This window comes from Nicotiana tomentosiformis, chromosome 2 (genome assembly GCF_000390325.3).
Source record: "Nicotiana tomentosiformis chromosome 2, ASM39032v3, whole genome shotgun sequence".
In the NCBI taxonomy this organism is placed as follows: Eukaryota; Viridiplantae; Streptophyta; class Magnoliopsida; order Solanales; family Solanaceae; genus Nicotiana; species Nicotiana tomentosiformis.
In genome coordinates, this window is record NC_090813.1 from 187,076,865 (window position 1) to 187,092,541 (window position 15,677).

Consider the following 15,677-nt stretch of genomic DNA (forward strand, 5'->3'; position numbering starts at 1 on the left):
CTAACGACCGTCCACTGTGGTAGCTGACCCCTCCAACTTTTTGTCCATCTCAACTGCCACATCAGATGACCCCACCAAATTAAAACCCCTATCCACAAACTTGACCCTAATAATACCAACCCGATTCTACCCGTAATTTCCTACCTGATTGCCCACTACATATATAGACAAAACCCGCCTCTATTAAGAAAAAGGGTCATTAGGTTCATCCGTTCTTACCAAAAAAGCAAGAGAGAAATTCACAAACCTTTGCGTTCAGTGCTTAATGCGCTCAAAGGCACTATTTTTCCTCGTAAATCTATCGATTTCTGTTATTTTTCTTAGTTTCTTGTATCTAAATGAAGATTTTTCGTCTTAGGGCTTTGTGTTGTCTATTAAACCTAGGGTTTTCAGATTTATGCTTTGTAGCTTATGGTTTTCACATATATGTTTGTAGACTTATCCCTAGATCGTTTAATGCTTTTACATTGTATGTGTCTTTGTTGTTGTTTATGCTTGCATGTGTCTTTCTTTTTCATACCCTAATTTTTATGGGATTCTATGGCTCAGTTAGGATTTAGAGGTGAAATTGTTGATATCTAGTTTTAAAAAATTCTTTTGGTTTTCGGGTTAGTGGTCCCAACTTATTTTAAATTTTAGATGTGTATGTTTGTGGTAGTTAACTGAAGAATAGAAATATAATGACCTGGCCGGTCGTTTTGAATATTACAACCCCGTTTCTCTATTTACTGCTCAATTTATGCTTTACAGTTATTTTATGACTTACCAGATTAATTGGTTCGGGTCCGGTGAGGTTTTGGAATGATTTGGAATACTTAGTTCAAAGGTTTAGAACTTAAGTTGAAAAGGTTAATCAGATGTTGACTTATGTATAACGACCCCGAAGAATTTTTACTATGAAAACTAAGGTTTTGTGGTGCCGAGGAAGATTAATTAGTACAAAGGTTGTAGCTCGGAATTTTTGGGTTGAACAATGCACTGGGAAGTAAAGGAAAAAATTTTGCCGGAAGAAGGCCATTTCTGAGGCCCACTATTCGGTCGCAGAATCACTATATGGACCGCATAATGGCCGCAGATTGAGGCAGCACTGCCTAGTTCCGGAGGCCATTTGTGCGACCTATTATGCGGGCCGCGGAAGCATTATGCGGTCGCATATGCGACCGTAGAGTGAGTTTCGAAGCTTTATTTTTCTGGTTTTACAAACCCGAACCCATTCTTATAAAATACTATTATGGGTCATTTTAAAGGGTTTCATCTGATTTTTTAGAGAGTGGTGAGAGTATCTTAGAGAGAGAAAGTGAAGACTTAGTCAATTGTTCATCAATTCTTGTTCAAGGCTTGAAGATTTCACAAGGATCTTGCTAGGCTTCAAAGAAGTAAGCATCTCTGTCCCCCAATTCTTCAATTTTGATTTTTGGGGTAAAAGATGAGAGATTAAGAGTATCATTTATACATACACGTACGAATAAGGTTATGAAAAGATTGTTGAGTTCAAATGGGTAAAGATTGGGTTGAAAATGGTAGAAATCTTCAAAGACTTTAATTGAAGATTTGAGGGTCGAGTTGATGTCGGAATTTTGTGAAATTTCTATTGTTGGACTCGTGGTTGGATGGGCGTTCATATTTTATAACTTTTGTCGGGTTTCGAGATGTGGGCCCCACATGCGATATTTGAGTTAAATTCGGATTTTATTGAAAAATTTATATTTTCTTATGAAATTCATTACAATAATTGGTATTGACTGAATATAACTAATCATGGCTAGATACGAGGCTTTCAGAGACCAATTCTCGTGGAAAGGGCATAGCGAAATAAAGAATTTTACGGTTTGAAATAAGTAACAATTCTAAATTTGGTCCTGCGTATAAAACACCGGATTATGTGTTATGCGATTGGTTTTGAGGTGACACACATGCTAGGTGACAGGCGTGTGGGCATGCACCGTAGGAATTGTGATTTGGTCAAATTTTATGGAACTGTGTAGTTAAATAATCTGTTGATATCAGTACATTCTCTACGTGTTAGAGAAAATTGAGCTGAGACTTGTATTAAAAATCATGCTTAGATATATGTTGTTATTATTGGTACCCACTGGGGTCATTTCTGTGGTTGAATTATATGTTCAAATTATAATTTCATACTCAGTCATGTTCATTCATTTCATATCATATCTCAGTCTCTGTTGCTATTTATTGATGCATCATATTATTATTTTTGGGCTAATTTTCATGACATCTTGAGCCCGGGAGAGGTTGATGATTGAGTGAGGCTGAGGGCTTAATTGTGAGGATATTTATGGGATCGGGCTGCACGCCGTAACATGTTTCATTGCCATATGTCATGATTGGCTTGATATACCACTTCGGCTGAAGGAGCCCCTCCAGAGTCTGTACACACCCCTAGTGAGTGCAGGTACCTTCTGAGTGCGAGTGCGAATGCCAAGTGTCGAGTGCTGAGTGATTATGAGGAATGAGTGACTGTGAGGTTGGAGTGAATAGGAGGACTGAGTGACGGTTACTCTGAGAGGATGCATTGATTCCATTATTGCTGTATTTCAGTTGTCATTATCACTGTTTTGGAAAAACTCAGAAAGACATTGCTTATGTTTCAGTCAAATTTGATATGAAATTACTATGGAGTTTTAAATGTTGAACTTGAAAGCATGCCTACCTTTTCATGTTGGAAATTACTGTATTTGGACTTGGCTGTGAAGCTCGTCACTACTATTAGTTCTTTATTTATTATTGTTACTTACTGAGTTGGTTGTACTCATACTATACCCTGCACTTCGTGTACAAATTCAGGTGATCCCGTACACCGCGTTTGTTGATTCTTTCATACAGTTAATTTTTCGGAGATTCCGAGGTAGCTGCTGTGTTTCGCAGACCTTATCTCTCCTTCCATATCTCCTTGTTTACTATATTTGATCTCAGACTATTATAAACCGTATTTTCCAGACTTAAAACATATAGATGCTCATGTACTCAGTGACACCGAATTTTGGGAGTAAATTTATATTCAGTATTAGTGGGACTTTTTCCCTTAAATTAATTATCACGTTTCCAATATTTAAAAGAATTTGTGGGTTATTGATTTTGTCGGCTTGCCTAGTATCGGGATAGGCGCTATCACAACATGTGTAACTTTTTGGCGGTGACAAGAAATGTCAACTTTCTGTGTTTCTTTAGCTTGTTTGGATTTATTGGTTGCTGCCAAATATTGGGTCCCCTGTTTGACATAAATTTTCTTTGAAAATGATGGTTATGTGGGTGTCATAGTATTGTGTTCCCTGCTGGTGTCATAGTATTGTGTTCCCTACTTTGTTTATTGCAGTGGGGCTCTTAATTTGCTACTTTATTTTATGCCCCCCTCCCAATAATGCGTGTGTCCCTTTCTTATAGCGTGTACCTTATTAAAGTTGGTTTCTTTATTCATCTATATTTGTGCCTTATCTATTTAATATGTGTCTTTTCTATTGTTTATTTAGATTTTCTACTTTTGAAGTATTTTTTATGTGTTGTACTTCTTCTGTACTTCTAGTTATTTCTATTTTCTATGCCTTTTCTATTGTTTATTTTGTACTTCATTTGTTTTCTCTTTTCTATGCATTTATGTTGTATTCTTGTATTTAACTACTTACTTGTTTTGTTCTTATTCTGCAGCCTATTATCAATGGTATTAGTTGATTTAATGTTTCATCATGGTGAAGATTGGATTAAAAAGCCACAACTGGTGTATTCAAGCAAGAATGTGCACACTAAAAAGGTTATGACACTGACTTGCTTTCTTTTGAAGACTTAGTGGATGAATATAATCCAAAATTGGGGTATATAGGGGTGCAACAACTAATAGTTATGGGTCCCTCAGGTAGATACTATAAGATAGAAGGGGATGCTGGGATTAGGACTTTGTTGGATTTTGTTAGTGACTAGTTTACTGTTATTAACCTCTTCGCTGTAGAAGGTTGTGAACTTATAATTGATGTACCTAACATAGTTAACCACATTGAGTCACACACATCAGAACTTGAAGTTGCCACTGACTGCAGTGGTATTGAAAGTGAAGAAAATGAGCCTGATGCTCCAACTTTTTTAGAATATGATTCTGATGGACTGGAGAAACTTCAAGCACAAAAGAAAAGGTGCATCAATGATAAGTTGACTGACTATAAGGAGTTAGATAAGTCAGTGTCATTCAAAGATATACCTGAAACTAGGAAAGTAATCTACATGTACTGTCTTGCAAATGGATATGAAAGAAAATAACTTAAAAGTGATCCATCAAGGCTCAGGTACATCTGTGAAGATCCCTTCTGCCCCTTTGTTTGTCATATTTCTAAGGATTTTGCAGGAGGTGGGGTTAAATTCAAGACCTTAAAATTAGAGCACAAATATGAACCTGTATTTGAGAATAGTAGAGTTGAAGCAAATACAATAGTTGCATACTTCAAAAGAGGGTTGCAAGATGATCCAAAAGTTAAGGTTAAAGAGATGCGGGTAAGCTTGAAAGTTGCTTTTAAGATCAATGTTAGTGAATCTAATTGTAAGAGGGCAGAGAGAATGATCTTAAGAAACTTGAAGGTAGTTTTTTTAGATGAATATAATAAGCTTGTGCTTATGCTAACGAACTTAAGTTTTGTAATCCTAGTACTGATGTGATAATTAATTTATCAAAGGATGCTCTTGCTGAAGGGAAAAGAAGATTTTTAAGGATGTATATATGTTTTCAAGCAATGAAGTTTGGGTTTAAGAGTGGACTGTGACCTTTTATTGGGCTAGATGGAACATTTTTAAGAGGGAAAGCTAAAGGTCAGCTCTTGGTGGTTGTTGCTCAAGACTCCACAAATTATTTTTATCCATTGGCTTGGGCTATTATTGATAAAGAAACAAAATTAACTTGGAACTGGTTCCTAAGTCATATATAAAAGTCATTGGACCTCAAGGTGGGTGAAGGCATCACTTTTATATCAGATATGCAGAAGGTATGAATAATTTACTAGCTTATTTTGTAGTCAATTAATACTTTAAATATGTAGTTACTAGAGTTTTATCTTTCTGCAGGGGTTGATTAGTTCAATCTAAAATGTTCTCCCTAAGGCACACTTTAGGTTCTGTGTAAGGCATATAGAGGAAAATTGGTGCTTCAGTATAAGAAATTGCATGGAGTACATATGAGAAGGACTTTCAAGATCAGATAAAGAGTATGGGGTAGGTTGATGATGATGGTAAGCAAGCTGTTGAGGATTTGTTACAGTATGCACTCAAATGTTGGAGTGGGGATTTCTTTGATACTGTTTATAAGAATCAATCAGTTGATAATAACCTGACTGAGTCATTCAATTCATGGATCTTGGAAGCCAGACACAAGCCAATTATCAAGATACTTGAGGATATCAGAATTAAGGTCATGAACATGCTTAATGAACATGTAGCTGATGTGAAGACATGGACAAATGAATACAGTCCCAAAACTATAGACTTGTACCACCAATTCATGAGGATTATATGAAATGTCATGATAATGGCAGTGCTGACCATGGTTATGAGGTGACTGAAAGTAATGACAGACATATTGTGAATCTGGTTTCAAAGAAATGCACTTGCAGGGCATGGGATCTTTGTGGCATCCCATGTCCTCATGCAATTTGTGATTTAATGTACAAGAAAATTGACCCTCTAAGCCAGATTAATTGGTACCTTAGCAAAAAGGCTTATCTCTTAACTTATTCATACTAGTTACAACCAGTGAGAGGAGAAAAATTCTGGAAAATAGAACTCTCACAATATATGGATCCACCTCCTTTTGTAAAGATGGTTGGGAGGCCAAAGGTTAAGAGAAGATAGAAAAGAATGAGGCAGTTAATAGGCAAGGGGAGTGGTCTCAAAAAAAGAAAGGCAGGTTATGACATGTAGCATTTGTGGTGAACCTAGATACAATGCAAGGGGGTGTGCCAAGGTAATCAATTGCTTTACATTACTATTTTTAATTTAATATTTTTTCTTTCATCATCTAACAATAACTTTATTTTTTACTAATAGCAATCTAAAGAAAAGCAATCCATTAGAGGAAGATCAAAAGGAATGCACAAGAAAAGGCAAAAAACTGTACTGGATGAAGCCACTGATGATGATCAACTCAGATCCCCAACTGCTGAAAATATGCTAAATGAAGATGAAATACTATTATATGCACCCCAAGCTAGCCAGATAAGCTAATCCAGCAACTTCAAGTTTATGCCAACCCCTTCAGTGCCAAGGCATGAAGCAAGCAATAGTGCTTTTCCAAATTTCGACTACCCTGACTTTGATGATGAACCTGACATGAATGTACGGCAAAGAGTATATCAAAGGCAAAGACTAGACTCCAAATGAGGCAAGCAATAGTGCTTTTCCAAATTTCAACTACCCTGACTTTGATGATGAACCTGACATGAATGTAGGGCCAAAGAGTATATCAAAGGCAAAGACTAGACTCCAAATGAGGCAACAACAATATACAACAGTTAGAACAAGGGCAATTGGATTTGTTGATGATGCAAGTAGTGTGAGTGAGCCATCAAAACTTCCATACTCAGCAAAAAAATTGACTTGGCAGGGTAAATCTGCTATAACTGGTAATCAACTTAATAGACAAAAACTAGCCAAGTTGCAAGCAAGAAGGGATAATAGTAAGGAGCTGAACTCTGATGGGATTTGAATGATAACTGGATAAGTGGACTTTATTTAGGATGTAGCTAACACTCAGAACCAAAAATCTGATAAAGATACCTTGAACACAAAATAGTTTACATAACACCAAAATTACATCATTAGTCGTAACACTAATATTACATATGCAGAATCTAAACATACGATTACTAAATAATCAAACTAGAATTCACTAAAAATATTACACATACATACTCATTAAACAAATATCATAACAATACACATCAAAGACGATTCTACAGAAGGTCACTTTAATATCGACGCTGCAATAAATCCAACAAATAATGCCCATGAAATCATAAGCAACATCCTCATGTTTAACACTTTGTCCTCAAATTTTCTGACTTTGGAAGTTTCAGCTTGGTGTAGAACCTTCATGGCAATTAACTCTTCTTTCAATTTGTTCCTTTCAATTTTAACCGCTTCCAAAGAAAACATTGTAACCAAATCCCTATTATGGGATATTTCATCTTCCCATTCAAAATAACCTCAAGAACTAAACTGCGGAAGACAAAGCAAAGAAGAACAGAAAGGCTTTAAGTAGACCAAAAATCAAAACAAACTGAGAAAAAGCCAACTTTTGTGATAGAATTAGAATTACACATACCTTAGACTTCGGATATTTATAGAATCTCCTCCCGGGACTAAATGTAGTCATTGAAGTCAAGTGGTTAGCAATTATGCCACATCGACACCTGATCTGGGATGAACAGCTACCTTGTGACATTGATGGGAGAGAAATTTGTAAAAGATATGAGCCCTAATTTTTCAACAATGGAGCCTAAATAAGCGTAGGGAATTACGGGTAGGGGTGTTCATAAAAATCCGAAAAACCGAACCAAACCGACCAAAAAACCGATACTTTTTAGGTTTGGTTTGGTTTTAGTTTTGAATTTTAAAAATCGGTCAAATTTGGTTTGGTTTTGGTTTTAATCAAAAAATAAACGAAAAAAAACAAATCAAACCGACTATAGAAATGACTATTTAAAATTTATTATTACACCTATATATTTTTATATAAAGTTTATAATATTTTATAGTACATATTAGTCGTTTGTATTTTTTGGCTAGTTTTTTGCTATTTTAATATTCTAATTCTTTGCCTTTACATTCTAGTTTGATTGGTAGTTTTCTTTTGCTAAGTACAAAAATTTATTTCATGTTAAAAATAATTATTTTTTAATTAAGTACTTAAATTATTCATCACTATTTGATTCAATTATCATCAATATTTCTTGGTAAATGATAGATTTCTCAAAGAGCAATTGGTTTGATTGTGTTACATTGAAAATGTAGTCGCCGGAATATGTGTTCGGTAGTGTATGTCTCATATTAAGAAAAAACCCGAAAACCCGACAAAAACCGACAAAAATTAAATCGATAAAAAACTGAATTAATTGATTTGGTTTGGTTCAAATATTTGAAGAACTAACTTACTTGGTTTGGTTTCTTTTTAGGGAAAAATCGATCCAAATCGAACCATGAACACCCCTAATTACCAGTAGAATCGGGTTGGTAATATTAGGGTCAAGTTTTTGGATAGGGGTTTTAATTTGGTGGGGTAATCTGATGTGGCGGCTGAGATGGAAAAAAAGTTGGAGGGGTCAGCTATCACAGTGGACGACCGTTAGGGTTAGGTTTTAAAATGGATTGTTAACGGTTGGGACTATAATGGGCGAAGAGTATAACGAGGTTAGATGTAAACAATAAGCGATAGTAAAGGGGCAATTTTGGACCTTCTCCCAATCTTTTAACTCGATTTCAACTACAAATTTTGACTCCAAAATTAGTTCATCCAATCTTCCTCAAATTGTGTATATTGTCTCGATACTATGTGTTTTTTTATAAAACATTGATACTATGCAGTTTCATTTTATGTGAACTTTTTCAGAGTTTATTTAACTCCCCAAATAATAATAGGTTCACATAAAATGAAATATACGAATTATATAATTAATAATTCGTAAAATTTGTGAAGATTCACAAACACATGGATCAAAAGTGCACATGTCATTTAACAAATTTCGTCAATGTCACATTCAGAAGGATCAAGATAAGGATTCGATCATATTTGAGGGACTAAACTAAAAATACAAAATTTCCCTAACAATTGTAAGTAGTTCCTCCTATAACTTAACTTTTAAATTCACACGTGAACAAATGAGGCTTGTTCAGATGGTAAAAACACCTCCACCTACGGCTGTTGGATTCGAGTCATGTGGAAACACTATAGATCCTCTTAATTTGGGAGGAGTTTTAAAAAAAAAAAATTCACACATGACATTCCTCTCACTGCATGCAAGTGCAAATCAATGGAACGCTTGGAAAGCCTGGAAGATATGAGGAAGGAATTGGCGCGGTGGGACTATGCAGTGTTCTATTATCAAAAGGAAAATTATATTAAGTCCCACAAACGATGCGGTGAGCGGGGTCTTATTAAATCGTTTGCGAGAAAATAAAGGAGCAGATGGCCACCGATGAGTATGCTTCTATCTCTTGATTTTTGGTTCTTTTGATCTATAATTTTCTTGGGTTTTGTCTATTATTTGGTTATAATAATGAGATTTTAATTATTCTTGTCACATCACCTTAACGATTATAGACCCATTTGTAAATTTAACTCAAATCACTCCCGGGAAAGAAAATTACACAAACATATACTTGCATTTCTTACTCGAATTTTTAAGACTCGGGGCAATTGGTTAGATCATTATATCCTCCATTTTCTTCTTCTAGCGTATATGAGTTCCAAAATTATAAGGAGAGGACTATATAGTTTGAGGAGATCTTCATTTGCAAATTCTCAACTCTAATTGATTATATATTCCTTCAGGAGTTCTCTTTGGAAAATGACTCCAACACCCTTGGGTGATGCGAAACCATACAGATTTGACGATTTGAAAGATATGATTGAAAACTTTGACTAGGATATTGCAAAGACTATGCACGGGAGATTGTACAAAGGTGTCATTCGCGATGACAAAGGCGGACAAGTGCTAGAAGTTACTATCAAGACATGGGATTTCTTTTTTCCAAACCAGAGGTACTATGGTGACCATCGGATTTTGTGTATGTTACATATCGGATCCCGTTTCTCTTTCTCTCTCCCTCTCCCTCTCCCTCTCCCTCTCTCTATCTGAGTATTTGTGGCTAAACTATTTGGAAAATTTGCAGAATGAGCATGAAATATTGACGGATGAGAGTCGTAATCTCTACGACTAGATAAGCCTATCTAATTGCGAAAATAATAAAAATAAAAGTAAAATTTAACAACTAACTGCAACAGATAACCAAATAGCTGGTAACAATGTCGCTCGGCATGTACAATAACCAACACTCTAGAAATACACAGTATTCCCAAAACTCGGAACATCATAAGTCACAAGCTACAGAAGGAAACTAGTATCTCTATAAAAGATACTAGAAGTACAGAAGGTAATTGACACAGAGGAGAATAGAGGGAGACTCTGAGGTCTGCAGACGCGGCAGATATACCTTGAACTCTCCAACTGTCACTGCTCACTGATGACGTGGCTGATAATGAGCACCTGGATCTGCACACAAAACATGTGCTGAAGAGTAACATGAGTCCACCATAATGGTACCCAGTAAGTGTCAAGCCTAACCTCGGTCGAGTAGTGAAGAGTTCAGGTCAAGCCTACTGTAATGTAATAAATAAGGCAGGGGAATATAACACTATATTAAGAGACTGGAATTTATCAAAAGGAAACACAACAAAAATAGCAGTACAACACACAAGGGTATATAGTAGGGGATCTTCCGAGATACCGTCTCGTAGTCCTAAAGTAAATAAGTAAAGAGATCTCCCAAGGTACCAACTCATAATCTCAAAAGTAAATGTGCACACAGAACTCCCGAGATACCGCCTCGTAGTCTCAAAAGTAAATATTCAGGGAGAACTCCCGAGGAACCTCGAACCGTCTCGTAGTCTCAAAAGTAAATGTACTGGGATAACTCCCGAGGTATCGCCTCGTAGTCTCAAAAGTAAACACACAGCTTAAATCGATAAATACATCAGTTAACAACAAGAATCCTAAAATTAAGACTGATAAAGAACAAGGAAAGAGCAGGAAAATCAACTAGGCATGCTGCACAAAGTTAAAATAAGTAGTTAAAGCACGTAGACATGCGATATTAGACTAGACAGGTTAACTACACTTGTTGGCATAACTCAATTAAAATTGGAAACAGGTTACTACTCAGTAAAAATCGTGTTTTTCAACAATAGCCTGTGTACGCACTCGTCACCTCGCGTACACGGCGCTCACATATCACAACAGTACCAAATCTTAAGGGGATTTCCCCCACACAAGGTTAGGCTAGCCACTTACTTCAAACCAAGCTCAATCAATTTGTAAGAATGCCTTTTCCTTGATTATCCGACTCCAAATGGCCCAAATCTAGAAAAATACGATTACATATCATAAATACAACTATAATAGACTAATCTAATTAATGAAATCGATACTTTAACAAGAAATTCAAAAAATTGCCCTAAACAGCCTCCCCAGGCCCACGACTCGGAATCGGGTAAAAGTAAAAAAATATGAATACCCATTCACTCACGAGTTCACTCATAACAAAATTATCCAAATCCGATATCAAAATCCCAATCAAAACTCAAAAACTTAGTTGAAGAACTTCTCCCATTTTCCCCAAATTTTTCAACCAAATTCCTTAATTAGATGATGAAATCAACTACAGATTAGTGGAATATAACCATAAACGAGTTAAGAATCAATTCTCCCAAAGTTCTCTCTGAAAAATCCTTGAATTATCGCCTTAATACGAGCTATCAAAATCCCAAAATAGAAAATGGGATCAAACCCTCGAACTTGGCCTTTTTCTGCCCAGCGATTTCGCTTCTGCGGGCTTCCATCGCAGATGCGGAAATGAATTAAGGTATCTGGGACCGCTTCTGCGGTCAGGTGGCAGCACCTGCGTGTGCGCACCTGCGAACAATGGTCCGTTTCTGCGGTCTTCCCCACGCTTGCGGTTCCTCTAGCGCATCTGCGGACATCACAGATGCGGCATTTTTCTCGCACCTGTGACCCCTGAACAAACCTCCCAACTCCGCTTCTATGCTCCTCGATTCGCACATGCGTGTCCGCACCTGCGGCCAACCCCATCGCAGGTGCGATGACACCAGAAGTTGAAAAAAAAACTTCAGCAGTTACACAAGTCCAATTACGATCCGTTAAGAATCTGAAACACACCCGAGGCCCCCGGGACCTCAACCAAACATACCACCAAGTCCTAAAATATCATACGAACTTAGTCGAGCCCTCAAATCACATCAAAAAACTCTAAAAGTATGAATCACCCTCCAATTCAACTTAATGAACTTTGAAATTTCAAACTTCTACAACCGATGACGAAACCTATCAAATCACGTCCGATTGACCTCAAATTTTGCATATGAGTCATAATTAACATTACAGATCTACTCCAACTTCCAGAATTGGAATCCTACCCCGATATTGAAAAGTCCACTACCGGTCAAACTTTCCAAAAATTCAACTTTCGTCATTTCAAGCCTAATTTAGCTCCAGCCCTCCAAAACACAACTGGGACACGCTCTTAAGTCCAGAATCACCCAACGGAGATAACAGAAATGATGAAACTCCATTCCGGAGTCGGCTTTACACACCTCCCACTACGGTTAAAATTCTATAACTTAAGCTTCCGTTTTAGGGACTAAGTGTCCTAAAACACTATGAAACAACGAACAAAACCTCCCGACAAGTCACATAAGTAGAAAAGGATACGGGGGAAGCAGTAAACAGGGCTATTACTCTCAAAACGATCGACCGAGTTGTTACATCCTCCCCTTCTTAAAACAACCATTAGTCCCTAAATGAGTATAGAGACATACCTGAAGTGGTGAAAAGATGAAGATAACGGCTGCGCATATCATGCTCGGTCTCCCAAGTCGCCTCCTTGACCGACTGACCCCTCCACTGAACCTTCATGGAAGCAATGTTCTTTGTCCTCAGCTTTCGAACTTGCCTGTCCAAAATAGCCACCGGCTCCTCTACATAAGATAAATCCTTGTCCAACTGGATTAAGCTGAAATCGAACACATGAGACGGATCGTCGTGATAGTTTCGGAGCATTGAAACATGGAATACTGGATGAACCCCTGCTAGACTAGGAGGCAAGGCAAGCTCATAAGCAACCTCCCTAACACCTCGCAACACCTCAAATGGGCCGATAAACCTTGGGCTCAGCTTGCCCTTCTTTCCGAACCTCATAACACCCTTCATGGGTGACACTCGGAGCAGGACCCACTCTCCAACCATGAATGCGACATCGCGAATCTTCCGATCTGCATAACTCTTCTGTTTGGGCTAGGCTGTGCAAATTCGATCCTGAATCACCTTAACTTTCTCTAGAGCATCTTGAACCAAGTCTCTACCCAATAACCTAGCCTCACCCGGCTCAAACCAACCTACTGAAAACCGACACAGTCTACCATATAGAGCCTCATACAGTGGCATCTAGATGCTCGACTGATAACTGTTGTTGTAGGCAAACTCCGCAAGTGGAAAGAACTAATCCCACAAACCTCCAAACTCCATCACACACGCATGGAGCATATCATCTAATATCTGAATAGTGCGCTCGGACTGCCCTTCCGTCTGTGGGTGAAATGTTATGCTCAGCTCCACTCAAGTACCTAACTCATGTTGTACGGCCCTCTAGAACCGTGATGTAAACTACGTACCTCGGTCAGAGATGATGAATACTGGTACGCCATGAAGCCTGGAGATCTCGCGGATATAAACTCAAGCCAGCTGCTCGGAAGAATAGGTAGTCATCACAGGAATGAAATTAGCTGACTTGGTCAGCCTATCTATAATCACCCAAACAACATCAAACTTCCATTGAGTCCGTGGAAGACCAACAACGAAATCCATAGTGATATGCTCCTATCTCCACTCTGGAATCTCTAACTTCTGAAGCAACCCACCTAGCCGCTGATGCTCATACTTCACCGACTGATAATTTAGAAACTGAGCTACATATTCCACTATGTCCTTCTTCATTCTCCTCCACCAGTAATACTGCCTCAAGTCCTGATACATCTTCGTGGCACCCGGATGAATGGAATGCCGCAAACTGTAAGCCTCCTGGAGAATCAATTCACGTAAACCATCTACATTAGGCACACATAGTCTGCCCTGCATCCTCAATGCATTATCATCCCCAATAGTGACCTCCTTAGCATCACCGTGCTGGACCGTGTCCTTAAAGACAAGCAGATGAGGGTCATCATACAGACGCTCCCTAATACGATCATAAAGAGAAGATCGAGAGACCACACTAGCCAATACTCGACTCGACTCAGAAATATCCAATCTCACAAAGTAGATAGCTAAGGCCTGAACATCCAACGCCATGGGCCTCTCTACTGCTGGTAGATATACTAAGCTCCCCAAACTCTCTGCCCGGTGACTCAAAGCATCAGCCACCACATTGGCCTTCTCGGGATAGTACAAAATGGTGATATCATAATCCTTAAGCAACTCCAACCATCTCCGCTGACACAAGTTAAGATCCTTCTATTTGAACAGGTGTTGCAAACTCAGGTGATCTGTGTAAATCTCACAAAGGACACCGTACAAATAGTGCCGCCAAATCTTCAAGGCATGAACAATAGCTGTTAACTCAAGGTCGTGGATAGGATAGTTCTTTTCATGCACCTTCAGTTGTCTGGACGCGTAGGCAATCACCCTACTGTGCTGCACCAACACAGTGCCGAGACCAATCCATGACGCATCATAATATACAGTATAAGTCCCCGAACCTATACGTAATACTAATACTGAGGCTGTAGTCAAAGCTGTCTTGAGCTTCTGAAAGCTCTCCTCACACTCCTTTGTCCACCTGAACGGAGCATCCTTATGGGTTAGCCTGGTCATACGTGCTGCAATAGATGATAAACCCTCTACAAATCAACGGTAATACCCCGCCAGCCCAAGAAAACTCCGGATCTCCGTATCTGAGGACGGTCTAGGCCAACTCTGCACTGCTTCCAGCTTTTTCGGATCCACGTGCTGCTCATGATCCCCTCGAGTCCGGGAGTACACTAGAATGTTGTCAGTAAATACAATGACAAATGAGTCAAGATAGGGCCGAACACACTGTGCATCAAGTGCATAAAAGTTTTTGGGGTATTGGTCAGCCCAAATGACATCACATGGAACTCGTAGTGACCATACGGAGTCTTGAAAGCAGTCTTCGGGATATCTGGCTCCCGAATCATCAACTGATGGTAGTTTGAATGTAAGTCAATCTTGGAAAACACCCTATCACCCTATAACTGATCAAACAAGCCATCAATACGAGGTAATGGATACCTTTTCTTCACTGTAACTTTGTTCAGCTGGCGATAATCAATGCACATACGCATAGAACCATCCTTTTTCTTCACTAACAAGACCGAAGCACCCCAAGGTGATACACTAGGCCGAATGAAGCACTTATCAAGCAACTACTGTAATTTCTCCTTCAACTCTTTCAACTCAGGAGGAGACATATGATATGGAGGAATAGAGATGGGCTGGTTGCCCGGCAACAAATTAATGCCAAAATCAATATCCCGGTTGGGCGACATGCCCGGAAGATCAACTGGAAATACATCTAGAAAGTCTCTTACTACTGGAACTGACTCAACTATAGGGGTATCAATAATGACATCTCTCACATAAGCTAGATATGCGTCACACCCCTTCTCAACCATTCGTTGAGCTTTTAAGAAATGAAATAACTCTGCTGGGAGTATACTCTAAGTTACCTCTCCACTCTAATCGTAGTAATCGTAGCATAGTCAGTGTCACGGTCTTAGTGTGACAATCAAGAATAGCATAATGGGGCAACAGCTAGTCCATGATGAAAATAATATCAAATCTACCATGTTGAGCAATAATAAATAGGCTCTGGTC

The 15,677-nt window shown here is 38.4% G+C and overlaps 1 long non-coding RNA gene across 1 annotated transcript; it reads left to right on the top strand.

Moving 5' to 3' along the window:
* The first annotated feature begins 8,833 nt into the window (after positions 1–8,833).
* On the top strand, positions 8,834–9,905 carry LOC108943663 (uncharacterized). Its single transcript, XR_001967615.3, has 2 exons — positions 8,834–9,189; positions 9,542–9,905. It is a non-coding gene; the product is annotated as an uncharacterized lncRNA (long non-coding RNA).
* Positions 9,906–15,677: the final 5,772 nt, after the last annotated feature.